The sequence below is a fragment of the Panthera onca genome, chromosome B4, assembly GCF_046562875.1.
Source record: "Panthera onca isolate mPanOnc1 chromosome B4, mPanOnc1 haplotype 2, whole genome shotgun sequence".
NCBI lineage: Eukaryota > Metazoa > Chordata > Mammalia > Carnivora > Felidae > Panthera > Panthera onca.
Window position 1 is genome coordinate 111,259,705 of NC_138345.1, and position 17,017 is coordinate 111,276,721.

A 17,017-nucleotide genomic window follows, 5' to 3' on the forward strand; every position below is an offset into this window, starting at 1 on the left:
GGCAGGTGGGTTAAGGCTGGAGCCGAATCTTGAGTGCCCCCAAACTTCCACCTTCGTGTGACTGGCTGGGGCCAGGACAGAGTGCGTCATCTCATTTAATCCTTCTCACAAAAGTTACCAGTTATTATTACCCCCATCGTTGAACTCCTACTTGACTTGTGGTTTCTTATGAAGTACTCCCAACTTGGTGAAAGAGCCCTGGGGTCAAGAAAACTCAACACTTGTAAGCAGACAGGAGAAACGTGGTGTGGTATTTGCATGCCGGAACAGAGAAGAGTATAGAGAATCAACACTAATGAATTCAAAGCAGAAGTAACAGGGTAGAAGGATGGCAGGGTGAAGAAGAAAGGCTAAGGGCTTCTATTTTAACAGTGTGGCCTCAAGCAGTACCTACACATTCAGGGAAGGGTCTCTAAGCATAAAGATGGGAAGTCATGACTATGAGACCGGAAAGGGTGAACTATTGTCTGATTCTAATGTCCCACTTGGAAAGTTGAACAGTTTTCAGGCCCTAAATGAATTATTGGACCAAGATAAAGGTGTAAAATAGAATACTTTTATATTTATTATATTATTATATTTATATAATTTATAATTATTTTTTAAAATAATTAGGATTAGAATAAATCTTAAATTAGAATCATTAGAATATTCTAATTCTAAATCTAAATTAGAATATTTTTATGTTTATTATATTTATATAATTTATAATTATATAAATTATATAACATTATTATATTTATTGTATTTATATAAAACTTTCAGTTTTATCTTGTATGACTTGCCTTTTAAGTTAAAACCATCTTAAGATGCAGTTCACATGAGTCTTAATAGTTTTAATTCCACCTCTCATCTCTTTATAAGAAATAGGAGAGTGATTCATTTCTGTTAGTTAACACCAAACCCTTTCTCAGCAATATTTAAAATGTAAATAAAAGTTCTTCAAGAGTAACCCAAAGGCAGCAGCTGAGCTGTGCCAACGTTGTGAGGTAAACATAAATCCTTCCACAAATGTTCTAACTTGTTGAACTGTGGATTTCCAAGTTTCAAATGCAAAGGATCCATTAAGCAATCTTAAAAGAGAGGACACCGCCCTAGAAAAACTGAGATTTGCCAAATTCTTCATACCTCTTTCAGGAACTTACCTGACATTCCTGAGAGTCTTCTAGGGGCAGTGATCTGTGCAAGCCTCCATAGGGATATAGAAATGGATGAACATGAATTTGGACAAAAATTACAATGCAAATTAGAGAATGAATCAGTGGCAAACTATACAAAGTTTATAAATTAGAGAAGGGAGAGAGTGTTAGATGGAAGGCCTTAGAATGTAGATGGGATTTGAATTTGGTCTTTGATGGGTAAGTGGGTTGAGGTGATGGGGTGGGGGGCAGGGGTAGGGGTTTGGAGTAAGTAGAATGGCTAGCTTATTTTTTGTTTGTTTGTTTATTTATTTATTTTGAGGAGGGGTGGACAGAGAGAGAGAGAGAGAGAGAGAGAACCTCAAGCAGGCTGTGCAGTCAGTGCAGAGCCCAATGTGGGACTCGAACTCACGAACCGTAAGATCATGACCTATGGCAAAATCAAGAAATGGACACTTAACTGCCTGAGCCACCCAGGAGCCCAAACAGCATGTTTTGACTGAAGTGGAAATTATAGCTGTCTGGCCCCGATGATAGTGTGGTGCTATAAACTCACTGGTTTGCTTTCTAAAGTGAGCCATTAAAAATTAGGTAGAGTGATTTTCTTTACTGTCACTGAATAATGTGAAAAGCGCCGTTGCCAGATATATCCCTCTGCCCTCTAGACACACTCTCCACCTTTCTTCTCCTCCAAAGACTGGTGTTGAGGATCTTCCTTACCTTTTGGTTTGGTCAGTGGGGTGACCTGTAAAAGATCCAAGGAAAAGAGGTGCATGTAGTGAAGGAATTTATTTCCCTTCTTGCAGGGTTGTCCTGGACTATTTCAGCCCACACAAGAATTTCACAACACCTTTTGGCCTTTGGGTTCCGAAATCCTTCTCCTCTTCTGGTCGGGTGTAGGGGTGCAAATATCCTAGTACTACTGTGACCCTATTCCCTACACCCTGTCATGCCTTTGTAAAGAGTCCCTTTATTAAACCTTCCTCAAGTTATCCTAAAATGAGCATATTCTCTTTTCTCCGCGGAGACCTCCATCAGACTGGAGCTACAGATACACCGGGCCTCTCCTCTCCTCAATCCCAGGAGGAGCACCAAGGGCCTCTCTTTATGCTACGGGGTCCCACACTCCAGGCCAAAGTTTATTGGAAGGATATATTGACACCTGAGCAAAATTAGACCAATCGGATATTCAGGGGGAGTTTACATTAAGAAATTCTTCATATGGACTAGAGGAGGTGAAGCCCTTTTTGCACAGTAAGTGGACTGAGAGGCAGAGAAAGTTGGTCTGTAGAGACATTTTACTTATTGAAGTTGTCTGAGTTTAATGGTTTTTCAGTCCTTGGTTCCAGTCCCTCTTGACAGCCAAGTAAACTCTTGTCCCCAGGTCCTGTGAGGTAACTCTTAATTTTCTTATATAAGTACCACGTACACACATTCACGCATGCGCGCACAAGCACACGGTTTTGTTGGTTTCAGCACGTTCAAGTTATTTGCTGTTACTTCCAGCCAGAGACACTTAACTAATAGAAGACTTGCTACATATAATCCCAGTTACCACTTACAGAGTACTTCGTGTATGCCAGACTCCAGGCATGACTTATCTTGTTTCATGTTCTCACCTTCTCTGAGAAGTTGTTGTCCCGTGACCCAGACTTTCACTTTCTTGGCTTAAAAGTTCTTTCCAATGACTCCCTCTCTGTGACCCTCATTTTTTTTTCTGGGTGTCTCTCCCAAGGGGTGCCTCATTAAATGGTTTCTGATGGCCAAATTCTGAAGGGAGAGCTTTCCCCATACCACCAACACGCACTTCTCAGACACAGGCTGGGTGTCCTACAATGGAACTCAATTCTGACACCATCCGGCCCCAGAGATAGCATCCGATCCCACAGATAAAGGGCTCAGTCCTGCAGGATCATCCTCCATTTCAGACACCAGTTGCAAGCCCAGGTTGTTACCTGTACTTCTGACTGACCAGCTCTAAACTAGAGGTTCTCAGTGCCTCCCCCTTGGGTTGGATCCATTTGTCAGAGCAGCTCAAAGAGCTCTGGAAACCCGTTTACTCATTAGATTACCCACTTATTGCAAAGGATTTTACAGGATACAAATCAACAGCCAGATGAAGAGAGGCAGAGGCAAGGAATGGGCAGAGCGCACAGGGCTTCCATGATCTTCCAAGTTCACCTCTTCCCCGAATCTCCTCGTGCTCACCCATCCTGAAGCTCTCTGCACCCTGGCCTTTGGGTCTTTATGGAGGCTTCGTTACACTGGCATGGTTAACTAAATTTTTTGCCATGGCTAATTGAACTCAATTTTTAGCCCTTCTTGCCTCCTCAATAGGGTGGTGGCAGGGGGAGGGGGGAGGTGCTGAAAGTGGCTGAAAAGGTTCCAACCCTTAAGCATGGTTAGTTGCCTTGGTAACCAACCCCCATCCCTAGGTGCTTTCCAAAAGTTACCTTATTAACATAAATCGGGGGTGGTGGAAAGGGGCTTCTTATGAATAACAAGACATCCATTTCACCTTTACTGTCTGAAGCGATTTCATGAATTAAGGACAAAAGACCAAACGTTAAGACAAAAGATGCTCCTACTGCTCTTATCGCTCGGTAAATTCCAAGGATTTGGGCTGCCGTGAGCCAGGAACCGTGGATGAAGACCAAATATATGGTCTTCTCATGTGATGAATTCTGTTCTTTTTCTTCATCACAGATGTCACTGCACACCGTGAAAATGACAACAGCTACATCCAACATTCCATCTGCGGATGCTACCAAACATTCTAGTCCTCAGGGTGCCCAAACATTCCTAAGTTTGATGAAAAGAGAGAACGTCTTGTCTCCCTCTGTGTCAACTTGGCCCTTTAGCAGTTCTCCATGGGGCCAGAGGCTCCTAAATTCTCCTGAGGAGATCCATGAGCTAATTGGTAGAGCTTCTCAACCCGGCACCGCAGCACAGGTTATGTGGCATATTGATTCCCCTAGCCCCTGGAACAGCCTGATGGGGACCGGCTGACTAGAGCCCCAGCACTAACCTTGAGCAGTCTTAGTTCATCAATCCCAGTGTGGTCTACAGATGTTACCATTTTCTGTAAATACCACGTCAGGAAACTAGCCATGCGCACAAAACCCCTACCCTGTGCCAGTAACAGGAGATGCAAATCCTGTCTGGACCAGGTCAACCATAGGCATTGCGCTGTTACTCGATGCTTACCTCTTCTGTTTTCTGGTTTCTCTTCTCTGTTAGAAAATGAAACTTGCATGCAAATGAAGAAGCAGATTGTGGTGTGTGTACGAGTGTGTGGATGTGTATATGTATGTATCATTAGGGAACAAGAAAGGTGTTGTCTGTACTGCCATTAGCCAGCCCCAAATGCCTTATTATATATACCGTCCCACTCTGACCAACATGGAAACAGTCATGGAGAGTTAGGTCACCTACCTGACGTTACACACTAAGTCAAAGATCCGGGATTCCAGTTGAGGCCCGCTCACCTCTGGCGACATATGCCCCATTCCACATTATTGCCACATCCCATCTTTCTGGTGCTCCATTGATTAGGCTAAGACCTTCAACTCTCCATTTAGAGAACAGACTCTGGGGCGGCCGCGGAGATGTCCCCCTTAGAAGCCTCTTCAAGAGGCAACTGTCACAAGGAATGCAGACAGGCCACAGCCTCCAGCTGCAGCCACTTTGGGGTTTGGTGCAACGCTTGGGGCAAAGACGCACCCTCTCCCGGTAGCTCCGGCCAGTGACTGAGCATGCGTGGCAGCGCTACTGGGGCCCCGTCCCCTGTGTTCAACCTGACACTCCTCTGGAGGAAATCTGTGAACTGGAGCCCTTGTTGGGTTGGTCAGGGTGGTCTTAGACCTGCACTCTCGTCAAAAGGCCCGCTGGGTGGGGCTCCCTTTCCCCTTTATCATTCATAGGCATTACCCCCAACAGATCTCTTAGACTTCTGACTCTGTCTCAGTGTCTGCTCCCTGACACAGACTCCCTGAGGGAAGGGCCGTGCCACAGCACCTAGCACAGTACTTTGTACCTAACGAGTTTCATGGAGCTTTTTTTTTTTTTTTAATGACTAAGCATGGTAGCAATGAGCAGTTCCAATGTCTTCTTGTACTAGTTCTGGGGAAACACTGTGCCCAAAGGCCCAGAATGCTACAGGCCAAGAAGGCTTTAGAGCATCGGGCCACCTGCAGCGTTTAAATGAAGATCCCTGGGTCCCATGCTCAAGGATTTTGCCTCAGTGGCATGTAGGGCCAGGACACTCCATGTTTAGCAAGCACCCCTCATGTGTTTAAAGCCAGGCGGTCCTCAGCCCTCTCTTGAGAGTGACTACACAGCTCTAAAGTTCTCCCCTTTCCCCACCACTACCACATTCGGTGGCACGGGTGTGCCCATGAATTTGGAGACTCTTGGCTTATTCTGGGATTAGGATTTTCTTTATCTCCTGGATATGTTCCAGTCTGCATTTAAAAATGAGTAGGGGGGCGCCTGGGTGGCTTGGTCGGTTAAGCGTCCGACTTCGGCTCAGGTCGTGATCTCGCGGTCTGTGAGTTCGGGCCCCGCGTTGGGCTCTGTGCCGACCGCTCAGAGCCTGGAGCCTGTTTCAGATTCTGTGTCTCCCTCTCTCTCTGCCCCTCCCCTGTTCATGCTCTGTCTCTCTCTGTCTCAAAAAGAAATAAACGTTAAAAAAAAATTTTTTTTAAATGAGTAGGTCCCCAAGGGTAGAGTGTAAAGATTGCCTTGAACTTGGAAGAGACACTCATTGGCGGTACTATCAGCTGACATCTGGATGTGGGCTGGGATTAAGAAAGGTAAGCAAGGCAGTTAGCCTCAGGTCACAGTGTGGATCGCTGACGTGTGAGTCGTGGATGTAGGAGTTCAGTCTAGTCCAGCCCCACTTTGTTATTTAAGCAGAATGTCTTCCATTCATCTCTATCCTTCCTTCAGAGGTGACCTCAAATACCCCTTTCTGGCTCCTCCAAGTGCACACCTTTTCCCAAGATCCCCTCCCCCTCATACTTCTTCCACAACAGTACATTACACTTAAATTGCTTACCTTACGTATCTTTCTTTACCCATGCCTGTGAAAATTCTTTGGGATTGAAGTACAATTCTTTTCATCTCTTCATTCCAGTGCCTACCTCAGGTGGTACTTAAAAATGGGAGGAGCTCCACTGATGGGATGGAGGGGTGGAGGGAAAGACGGAGGATGGGAAAAAAATCAAAGGTCAGAGAATGAACGCAGGAATGACCTCAGATGGCCAGATACCTTCATTTCAGCGCTTCATCTGACTAGCTTCCCACACACATCTCCAATATCACATTGACGTAAAAATAAGTGACTATGAAATATATATTTATTTTCTTTGTGGTTTCAACTGATTTGAAGTTACTTTAAGCAAATTGAAAATATTTGTGAGGACATTTTTTTAAAAGTAAAATTTAAAAAATGCCTAGTCAAGATGAAAATTTGGATTACGGGAGGTAGTGTGTTAATAGCAGGCTTTGGAATCGATTAGTCTGAGGTTAAAATCCTACCTTGTTATTACTTACTTATGTAGCTTCAGGATCCTCATATGTAAAATGGGATCAGTGATGTTTCTACCGCAACAGTTATTAAGCCATTACAAAGTGCTTGGCACATAGTAAGGGCTCAACGAATATTAATTACTTTCTTTTCCTTTGGCCCAAACTTAATCAGATCCTTGTATTTGGAGACCAAATCCATTTTGTCACTTAAAAAATTTTCTAAATGCATACGCATGGATCAGATGCTCATAAGTACATGTTACATGAATGAGAAAATTGTTGCATTGCTTCTGCCTTATTTCAAATTCTAATTTTAGTTCACTTCAGTGTTAGGAAGTGAATTTAAAAGCATGGCAACATGATTCAAGAGAATAAGATTTTCTATCCAGAAATCTTGATTTAAATCTTCACTGGTTGACTTTTCAGAAGAGTGCAAATGTTGGCATTATCTTCTTTATTAGCAATTTGTAAAGAACTGGGATCTCACACAGCTGTGTGCAGCTCAAAGATGTACCAAGCAAAGAATAAATTTCCTGCCCACGCAAACTCAAGGCAAAAAACCCACAAACTGTCTTATATTATTCTGACAGCCTGAGCAATGTTTCTTATTTTTCTCATAAAGCAGCTTGACAAAATTACAAGAATTTTCCACTATGTAGAATTTTTACCTTGTGGGATGGTTAAAGCTGATGATATATTTGTTTTAGGAGAGACTAAAGGCTCAGAGTCGCAGAAATGTACAGATTTCACTCTAGCAATTTAGCAAATAAAAATTCCTCTTTTAAGCCTCAAGGTGACCAGTGACATGATCTGGACCAGGTCCACTCAGGCACCTCTCCAAGATGCATTCCAAAAAATACAAGTATTTCGTACTCACAATTGTTGTGTACTCAACACTGTGGCCGGGGTCAAATGGCGCCAGGCTTCCTCAAAATCCTGCTGGAACCCACCTCTTATTTAAAATGTACACCAGTGGAGGGGTGCCTGGGTGGCTTAGTCGGTTGAGCGTCCGACTTCGGCTCAGGTCATGATCTCACGGCTTGTGAGTTTGAGCCCTGCGTCGGGCTCTGTGATGACAGCTCGGAGCCTGGAGCCTGCTTCAGATTCTGTGTCTCCCTCTCTCTCTGCCCCTCCCCTGCTCATGCTCTGTCTCTCTCTGTCTCAAAAATAAATAAACATTACAAAAAAAATTTTTTTAAATGGACACCAGTGGAAATAAGGAATTCAACAGTGGTCATTCTGCTTACGTCACCATTTACTGGACTCTATCAGTGTAGAACACAGAGATGAATGGAGACATCTAATAGTCTCAGTAAAACCAAGTGCCAGGCAAGGACCAAGGTATCTCATATATTGGGCACTAATTCTGTGAGAGATGCTTAACATTATTGTGTATTTATATATATTTTTTACTTATACTTCCTTACGTTCTAGAATAGTTGTTTCCAGAACCACTTGTAATTTTTCTACCCTACACCCTCATATCAGTCATTTTTATAAGAGGCCCTGGTTCCTTTTATTGGAGAACATATCACCTTTTACAACCTGTCCTCAAGCCACATGGTTTCTCCTTGCTGGTTGAGTCACAAAGTCCACCCAGGTTGAAAGGGGAAGGGAAATGGATTCCATATCTTGATGGAGGAGTGGAGGTATTGCACTGTTTCAGGATGAGAGTATTGTTATGGCCATATTTAGAAAATACATGCGGTCACAGGTGATCTGGATATCTCAGTGGGAAGGGAAAATTTGAGCAAAAACTTAGAGGAGGTGAGGAAGTCAGCTTATCTGTGGGAGCAATGTTCCAGATGGAGGCAACAGTCAATGTAAATAAAAAGGCCTTACAATGAGACTATGTGTTAAAACACTAATGTGTTTTAAAGGAACAGCAAAGGGGCCGCCATTGCTAATGGAGGTGTGGTGAAGAGAGTCCTAGAAGAGGAGGATGGTGAGGTAAAGGGAGGACAGATGGGATTGATTATAAAGAACCTAGAGGACATGGTGAGGATTTGAGTGAACAGCCATTGCCAGGTATGGAGTGATGATGGGATTTTAAATATTTTATTTTAACTTGGTCACCCTCAACATTTGAAATGTTGATCACCCTCAACAGGACCACCCTATTGTGACTTGACTTCAGAGGACAAGGGTGGAAGGAGGTAAGGCGGTCAGGATGCTGTCGCAGTAATCTACTACACGGGGGTGATGGTGGTTTGGACCAGGGTGGTAGCAGTGGAGGTGGTGCAGAGTGCTTGGATTCTGAACAACTTCTGAAGCTAGAGCTAACAAACTTTCCTGCTGTAATGAAGATGGAGTGTCAGAGAAAGAGGAAAACTAATGATGACGTCAATATTGGCCTATAAAGCTGCAAGGAAAGGTTGTTGTCAGTTGAGATGACTATGGATGGGAGAGAGATCAGGAGCTTATTTTTGGAAATGCTGATTTCCAGATATCTATTGGACATCCAAGTTGAGAGGTCAAGAAAGCTTTGGGGATACACATTTGGAATTCAGTAGAGGAGTCTGGACTGGAAATATACATTTGGATGTGATTGCATCTAGATTTGTGTTTCAGGTCATAATGGCATCCCCAAGAAAGTGGGTAAATATAGAGGAGAGAATCGAATATAGAGGAGAGTACCTCAGAGGACTGATCCCTGGGGTACTCCACATTAAGAAGAAGGAATCGTCAAAAGGGATAGGGAGTAACCAGTAAAAGAGAAGAACATGTTGTGTCTGGGAAGGAAATGAAAAAAAAGTGTGCCGTGGAGGAAAGAGTCATCGACTGCCAAATGATGTCACTCAGTTCAGTAAAATGAGGATCCGGAATCTGACCATGGGATTAAACAATATGGAGGTCACTGGTTTTCCTTGACAAGAGCAGTTTAGGTGGAATTATAGAGCTGAGTGTAGCAGTTTGAAGAGAGAATGTGAAGAGAGGATTTAGAGATGGTATAGATGTCTCTTTGAGGATTTTTACTGCAAAAAGGAGTAAAAATAATTTTGTGGTGACTCGTCAGGGAAAACGAGTTCAAGTGAAGATTTACATGCCTATGGAAATAAGCTAGTAAAAAGTAAAAGACCGATGATTTAGGAGAGAAGTGGCAAATTGCTGAAGTAAGGTCCTTGTGCAGGTGAGGGGGACAGAGATCTAGTGTCCAGGGGCTTTAGTAGGAGCACATATAATTCCTCTGATTCCAGGCAGAGAGGCACAGCGTGTGAGGGCAGTTGCTGGTAAGTCAGTGTGGTGTGTGTGTGGGGGGGGGGGGGGGGGGGGTGGAGATCAGTTGAAATTCTCTTGCAATTGATTCAGTTTTTCTAGTGAAATAGGAAACAAGGTCATCAGCTGAAGGTGAAAGTGCGGGAGGGTGTGTTAGAGGTTTGAGGAAAAAGGTAAAGGGGTAGAGTAGGCACGTTACAGCATGGGAGAGTGATTAGGGACACAGAGATTAGGGACACAGAGTATGAATTCCTGGAAGCACCATGGGGCCATCTGAGGGTTGTCTTACCTTCAGCAACTTGTGTTACAGTCAGCACCACCTGTTTTATGTTTCTCCACCCACCTTCAGGGGCAGGTGTGAGTAGGCAGAGAGGTGAATTTAACCAGGGCATGATGAAGTGAGAGAGGACAATGGAGATGAAAGTGTAAGCGAGGGAGTGGTTACAATGACTGACCATGGAATTTAAGCGGAGTAGGGAGGATAGTGAGGACACTTCGAGGGGGTGAGAAGACAACGCAAAGTCTGTCGGATCATTGCGCTGAATGTTTTAGTGAGCGAAACGCCCAAGGGTGGCAGGTGGCCCTCCCTACCCTTCAGTTTAATAAATATACAAATCAATAGCCAATTCCTACTTCCTCGCCCTGGACGACTTCTTAGGGAAAAACCCAAATTAGGTTGAAAGAAGACAGAAATACCTCCCTTGACAATAATATCTACAAAAATTAGACAAGGTAATAAATGGATTTCTTTGGGCACGCAGTAAATGCAACGATGGGTTTCGACTAGTCTTTTTGTCTCGTAACAGCCTCTGGTTTCATATGCTAAGGCTTGTGGTTGTCCCATGAAGGGTGGGATTGACACCCCTACCCCAAAATCTGTTTGGATGAGATGGTGCCACACGAACCCCAGAAGAGTATGGAGAGATTTATTACTCACACATTGAGGCTTCTGGGGGATCAGGGCAGTCCTCCAAGGTGGTCTGGAAATGGCTGGAGAGAAGGAAGGGGTGAGTGGCTTTCATGCGTTCAGTTAGGAGGTGGGTTGGGGTGCGGTGAATTCCTTGTGGGCACCAAGAGAGGAAAGATGCAGGCTTCCACATAGGCTTGCCCGGACGTGTGGCAAAAAGAAGCAGAAGGGGTGGGAACCTGAAAGCTGTCCACTGTCCAGTATTAGAAATGAGGTCAAAGTCTTTATTACAAGTGTGTGCCACAAACCTATGGGCAACAAGTCTCGCATGTGCTTAAAATCTTAAGCTTTGGAGTCAGGCTGGCGTTGAAATCCTGGCTCTTTAAGCTGTGTGGTTCTCAATTAGCTACTTGACCTTAGTTAGGCAAATTACTTAGTTTTTCTGCTGTGTCTCAGTTTCCTCACCTGGCAAAGCGGCACAAGAGTAGGTAACTCCTGGGTTGTCGCAAAGCATAATAACGTTGGTAAACTGCTCAGCACAGCTTTGCAATTTAGCAAGCCGCGTGCTAATTTCTGAAAATTCTGTGATTGACGTTTCTATCTTAGGTAAGTGTAGTCTTCAAGGTGGAACAGTGTCACGTTGCCAATGCCTCTGAAGATGTTACTTTTCAATAATTTCTTTCCTTTACCTTTGAAAGCATCACATATTCGCTACACAAAAATTTTTTTTCTGTTGAAGCTCCTCTAATAGTTTATAGTTAGAAAGCAAAACTTAACACTAGAAAAATAAGGGAAGGAATCTTGGGTGAATCAGTTGGTGAAGGGCTTGAAATTCCTTTATCTCTGAAGTTCAAGTTTTCATACATAGAATCTCTTAAATCATAGGATACGTTCAGCTTGTTTTGGGAAAGTGAAGCAGGACATTCTGATGTTGTTTACTGGCATCTCTTGTGTGCTCAACACTCATTCATTCACCAAGTAACTTTTGAGCACTGACCTTGCTTGAAACAAAGGAACGGGCCCCAGGGATTACGCCGTGTGAACAAGCAGACACAGACTCTACTCTCCTGGGACTTGGTAGTTTGGTGGGTTCTACCGACAATCAAATAATGCCAGGCTCACAGTCAAGGTTTTTGCTTGCAAAAGACAGAAACCAGCTCTGGTCACCACAAAGGGAAGAGGCGCTTTTGGAATGATGGTGGGTAACCCACGGATACCACAGGAAATCTGGAGAGCAATCTCACTTGAAAAGGGACTTGCTAGGGGAGCCTCAGCTCCTGAGCCAGGTCAAAGCCCGGTTGGGGAATTTCTGCTGCCCCTGCTGAATCCTGCCAGGGAAATCACCGCCACCGTAGGGCATTTGGGCAGCCACTGAGCTGCTATGGCCATGGCCATAATGAGTCCTAAGCAACCCTTGCTTCTTCTTCCTTTTTTTTTTTTTTTTAATTATTTTATTTTGAGAGAGAGAGAAAGTGCTAGTGGGGGAGGGACATAGAGAAAGGGAGAGAGAGAGACAGAGACAGAGACAGAGACAGAGAGAGAGGGAGAGAATCCCAAGCAGGGTCCACACTGTCAGCACAGAGCCCCATGCAGGGCTTGAGCCCACAAACTGTGAAATCATGACCTGAGCTGAAGTCAGATGCTTAACCGACTGAGCCACCCAGGCGCCCCTGCCCTTGCTTCTTCATGGCATTTGCTTTGTATTCATCCAGGAGCAGAAGCATCCAATTGGTGGCACCCACAGCCTTATGCCCACCGCCTTACTGTCAAATTGAGGAGGTCAAAAGAAGCCATTTTGTTTTCTGTGCTGGGAGGTAGGAAATGCTGGACAACCAGTCATATAAACAAATACATTAGAAAAATCAAAAGAGGGTTTAGAAAAGGGACAAATCTTCAAACTTTGTATTTTAGGGGTTTTTACTGTTTTTATTTTTTTAATCTCAGAAAGAGAGAGAGAGTGCATGAGCAAGGGAGAGAGGCAGGGGAGAGAGAGAATCTTAAGCAGGCTCCAAACTCAGCAGGGAGCCCGACTCGGTCTCGATCCCACAACCCTGGGGTGAAGACTTGAGCAGAAATCCAGAGTTGGACGCTCAACAGACTGAGCGACCCAGGTGCCCCTTTAGAGCTTTTGGAATGCTCTCTGGGCACCATTTCAGATTAACTTTTAGGGGCGTCTGGGTGGCTCAGTCAGTTGAGCATCCAACTTTGGCTCAGATCGTGATCTCACGGTTGGTGAGTTCCAGCCCCACAGCTCACTGACGGTCAGTGCGGAGCTTGCTTCGGATCCTCTGTCTCCCTCTCTCTCTGCTTCTCACTCTCTCTCAAAAATAAACATTAAAAACAAACTTAAAAAAAGTAACTTTCACACCATTACTGGTACATTTTCTATGCTTTGGGTGATAAATATTAGAAAGAGCATGGGCTTAAAAATGGAAGAGGTTTGAGTTTGAATTTCGGCTCCCGCACTTAATAGCCCTGTGATGTTAGGCACATTATATACCCTCTCTGAGCTTCACTATATCCATCTGTAAAATGGATGCAATAATGCCAGATTTCTTGGTGTGTTCAATAGATCAGTGCTTTCTAAACTATATTGTGCATACAAATTACCTGGGAGCTTGCTAAAATGTAGATTTTGATTTGGTAGGTCTGGGATGAGGCCTGAGGTTCTGCATTTCTAATAAAATCCCAGGGGATGCCGACGCTGATGCTGTGATTTTGTGGACCTCACTTTAAGCAGCAAGGTTCTATTCCGTGCTGTCAATATGGTAGTCACCAGCCACATGTGGCTTTCGAGCCCTTGAAATGTGGCCTAGTGTACCTAAGGAATGGAAAGAATACTTTATTTAATTTTGATTAACTTCTGAGCACTGATACTTGGTTTAGCTATAGGAAAACAATTTTTGGTATACTTTTATTTTTACTTTTTTTATTAAAAAAAATTTTTTTTAATGTTTATTTATTATTGAGAGACAGAGAGACACAGAGCGTGAGCAGGGGAGGGTTAGACAGAGGGGAGAGACACAGAATCCGAAGCAGGCTCCAGGCTCTGAGCTGTCAGCACAGAGCCGGATGCGGGGCTCGAACTCACAAACTGCGAGATCATGACCTGAGCCGAAGTCGATTGCCCAACCGACTGAGCCACTCAGGCGCCCCAATTTCTAGTATACTTGGCACAACTTGTAACTCTATCTTTTCAGCTGTTAATTTTATGAAATGTAGTTAACTGAACATCTATTTCCAGTGGAAAGTTAATGCCTGCATTGAGAAAGGCTCCAAGTGTAAAATAAACAACACATTTTGAAGACTCAGTTGAAAAAAAAAAAGTAAAATGCCTCGTTAATAAGTTTGATACTGATTGCAGGTTGACATGATAATATTTTGGGATAAGACATATTATTGAAATTAATTTCATTTGTTTCTTTTTACTTTTTTTGATGTAGCCACTAGAAAATTTAAAATTACTCGAGTAGCTTATGTTATATTCCTCTTGGACAGCGTAGGTACAGGCCAGGGAGCACCGGGCCCAGCCCATCAGCCCCCTTCATCCTGTCTCAGTTAGGTGGGTGACCTCTGGATGGAAAGAGGAGGTGAGGTGGTGGAAAGAGACAAGGTTTCTTCCTTCCCAGCAGGAGGCTGTAGCAAAAGCCAAAATTCCCAGCAAAAGTTCTTGGGCTCAGAGACTATTTCTTCTGTGGTGGGTTATTTCCACTACATTCCAAGGCAGGCTTTGCTTTCTGCAGAGGTGAAAAAGGAACATTTCCGCGGTCCACAGTAAGTTGCTCAAAGCCGGCTCTCATAAGAAGACGCTCACTTTTCGAGTTACGGGTCATGGCGAAGGGCTCGCTTGACCCAGCCTCCTCTGTGATACTAAGGGGAGTTAATGAAAACAGCGTGAGCTCCTGTAAATGTGCTGCATGATTTCTTGGTTGATTCAGCAGTTCCAGGGGAGGCTACAAGTTTAATGAAAAACAGTAATGAGGCCATCTACAAATTTGACAACAGCCAAGAAATTAGCAAAAAGAAGTGCGTAGAAGTGAAAGAAAGGTTTCTCATATCGTAAAATGCATTATGGCAACCTCCGTTCCCCCACTCTTGTGAAAAGTTCTTTTTTCAGCAACTCAGGCAAATATTTACATGTAGAATCAGACCTGGCAGCAAATTCAAAGAAAACTATTAAGGCCAGAAAAAGCCGCTTCTGTATCAGAGGCTTGGAGACTCCAGGTCTCAATTAACCTTTTTAAATGGGAACTGACAGCCTTGGATGGAAAATGTGGGGGGAAAGTAAAATGTTTTTGAAGAATGTTTGACTACAAAGTAAACAGCCTGAATAGAAAATATTAAATCAGATGCTCCCTCCGCATTCCATAAGACAGTATGCAGTAAAGTATACTGTAATAATTAAAAGGCTTGGATAAAAGAAATATGAAACAATTTTAGTCTAGTGATAATTCAAACTTCATGGCCCTAGTTATGTTGGCAAAAGACAGAGAATTTATTTTTTCTTTTAATGTCAGATCTTGACATGAAGTTGTACAGTCGGCAGTGAAGGAATGACTTTGAAGATATTTATCGTTAAGCCTTCTTGTCCTTTCTGTCACCAAATCAAACCACGAGGGGCGCCTGGGTGGCGCAGTCGGTTGAGCGTCCGACTTCAGCCAGGTCACGATCTCGCGGTCCGTGAGTTCGAGCCCCGCGTCAGGCTCTGGGCCGATGGCTCAGAGCCTGGAGCCTGTTTCCGATTCTGTGTCTCCCTCTCTCTCTGCCCCTCCCCCGTTCATGCTCTGTCTCTCTCTGTCCCAAAAATAAATAAATGTTGAAAAAAAAATTTAAAAAAAAAAAAAACCACGAGAAAATATTTATTAGGCAGATTATTCACCAAGGAGTAGAATGTCCTCTTCATAAGCTCCCAAATTTATTTTTTTCCACAAAATTGTACAGTAAATATTTATTATTCTGAACCAGGATTTATTTTGCATTAGACGGAAGTGAAAGGAAGGCGGGTGTAGCCAATTCACAGTATAATTGAGATTATAAAGGGAAAGGTTTAAACAGTGGAACAGAACACATTAGAAGTACGCATTTATAAGCCACTGTTGCACTGTCAGTTTCTAAAAATCTATTATCCAACAGTTATTCTCATCTGAATGCCTTTACATATTTAAAAGCAATGCAATCCCACATCTCAAAGAGTCTAGTTAATCAAGATAAGCCTTTCCCATTAGCTTGTTCTAGAGAGATTTTTACTATATTTTAAACCCCTATAATTCAGTTAAACTTAAAAGGTAGTGAATTCAGATCTATTGCTTACCTGATGGGCTTGCAGATGGTGGAGGAAAGATGTCTCCCCTGCTTCTCTGCCCCAGCTGTTTTCTCTGTGTGGCCCGCCTCTTGGGTGGAGCCCTGTTCAGCTCTCAAGTCCTGTCCCAGGGGTTTCTCTGCTCTGCATTCTTTTTTTTTTTTTTTTTTTTAATGTTTATTTACTTTTGAGAGAGAGAGAGAGAGAGAGAAACAGTGCGAGCAAGCGAGGGAGGGACCAAGAGAGAGGGAGACACAGAATCTGAAGCAGGCTCCAGGCTCTGAGCTGTCAGCACAGAGCCTGACATGGGGCTTGAACTGTGAGATAATGACCTGAGCTGAAGTCAGATGCTTAACAGATTGAGCCACCCCAGGCATCCCTGTGCTCTGCATACTTTAACTGTGGATTTCCATTCTTGTTGGAGTTAATACTCCAATGTAGCCTGTCTGGCATGGCTATTGCACTTAACTGCAGTATTATAATTGTTCCTGTATCAGTCTCAGATACTGGGGATTATGTCTTTTCCACACCTGCCTAGATGCCCAGTGAGGTTTCTGGACCAGAATTTAAAGCATCACTTCGAGTTAGTCGCGTGACGGGACTGCTTATTCCTGTAAGCACTGCTTTGCTCTGGTCTGTTCTCTCACTGTCACTCAGCTTGGGTCTTCCCCACGCTTGCCCCTTGGGATGACTGCCATTTGAATCTCTTCCTAGAAGCTGACCTCCATCTCCCTCTCTCTGACTGATGGAGAAATAGCTTTTCTGTTTATGTCCTTCTCTCAACTTATGAGGATCCCACAGAAGAGTGGCTTGGGCCATTGCTGTTTGATTCTACGGCCCTCTGGGGAGATGCCCTTGATCGCATCTTGCTGAGCGATTCAATACACAGCTCTTTTAACTTTTACTTCTTTCTTCAAGGGAGCC

The 17,017-nt window shown here is 43.7% G+C and overlaps 1 long non-coding RNA gene across 1 annotated transcript; it reads right to left on the reverse strand.

The window, feature by feature from the left end:
- Positions 1-10,797: 10,797 nt before the first annotated feature.
- On the reverse strand, positions 10,798-16,244 carry LOC132693988 (uncharacterized). Its single transcript, XR_009617098.3, has 2 exons — positions 16,106-16,244; positions 10,798-14,781 (listed from the first exon to the last, which is right to left on the reverse strand). It is a non-coding gene; the product is annotated as an uncharacterized LOC132693988 (long non-coding RNA).
- Between the last annotated feature and the right edge of the window lie 773 nt (positions 16,245-17,017).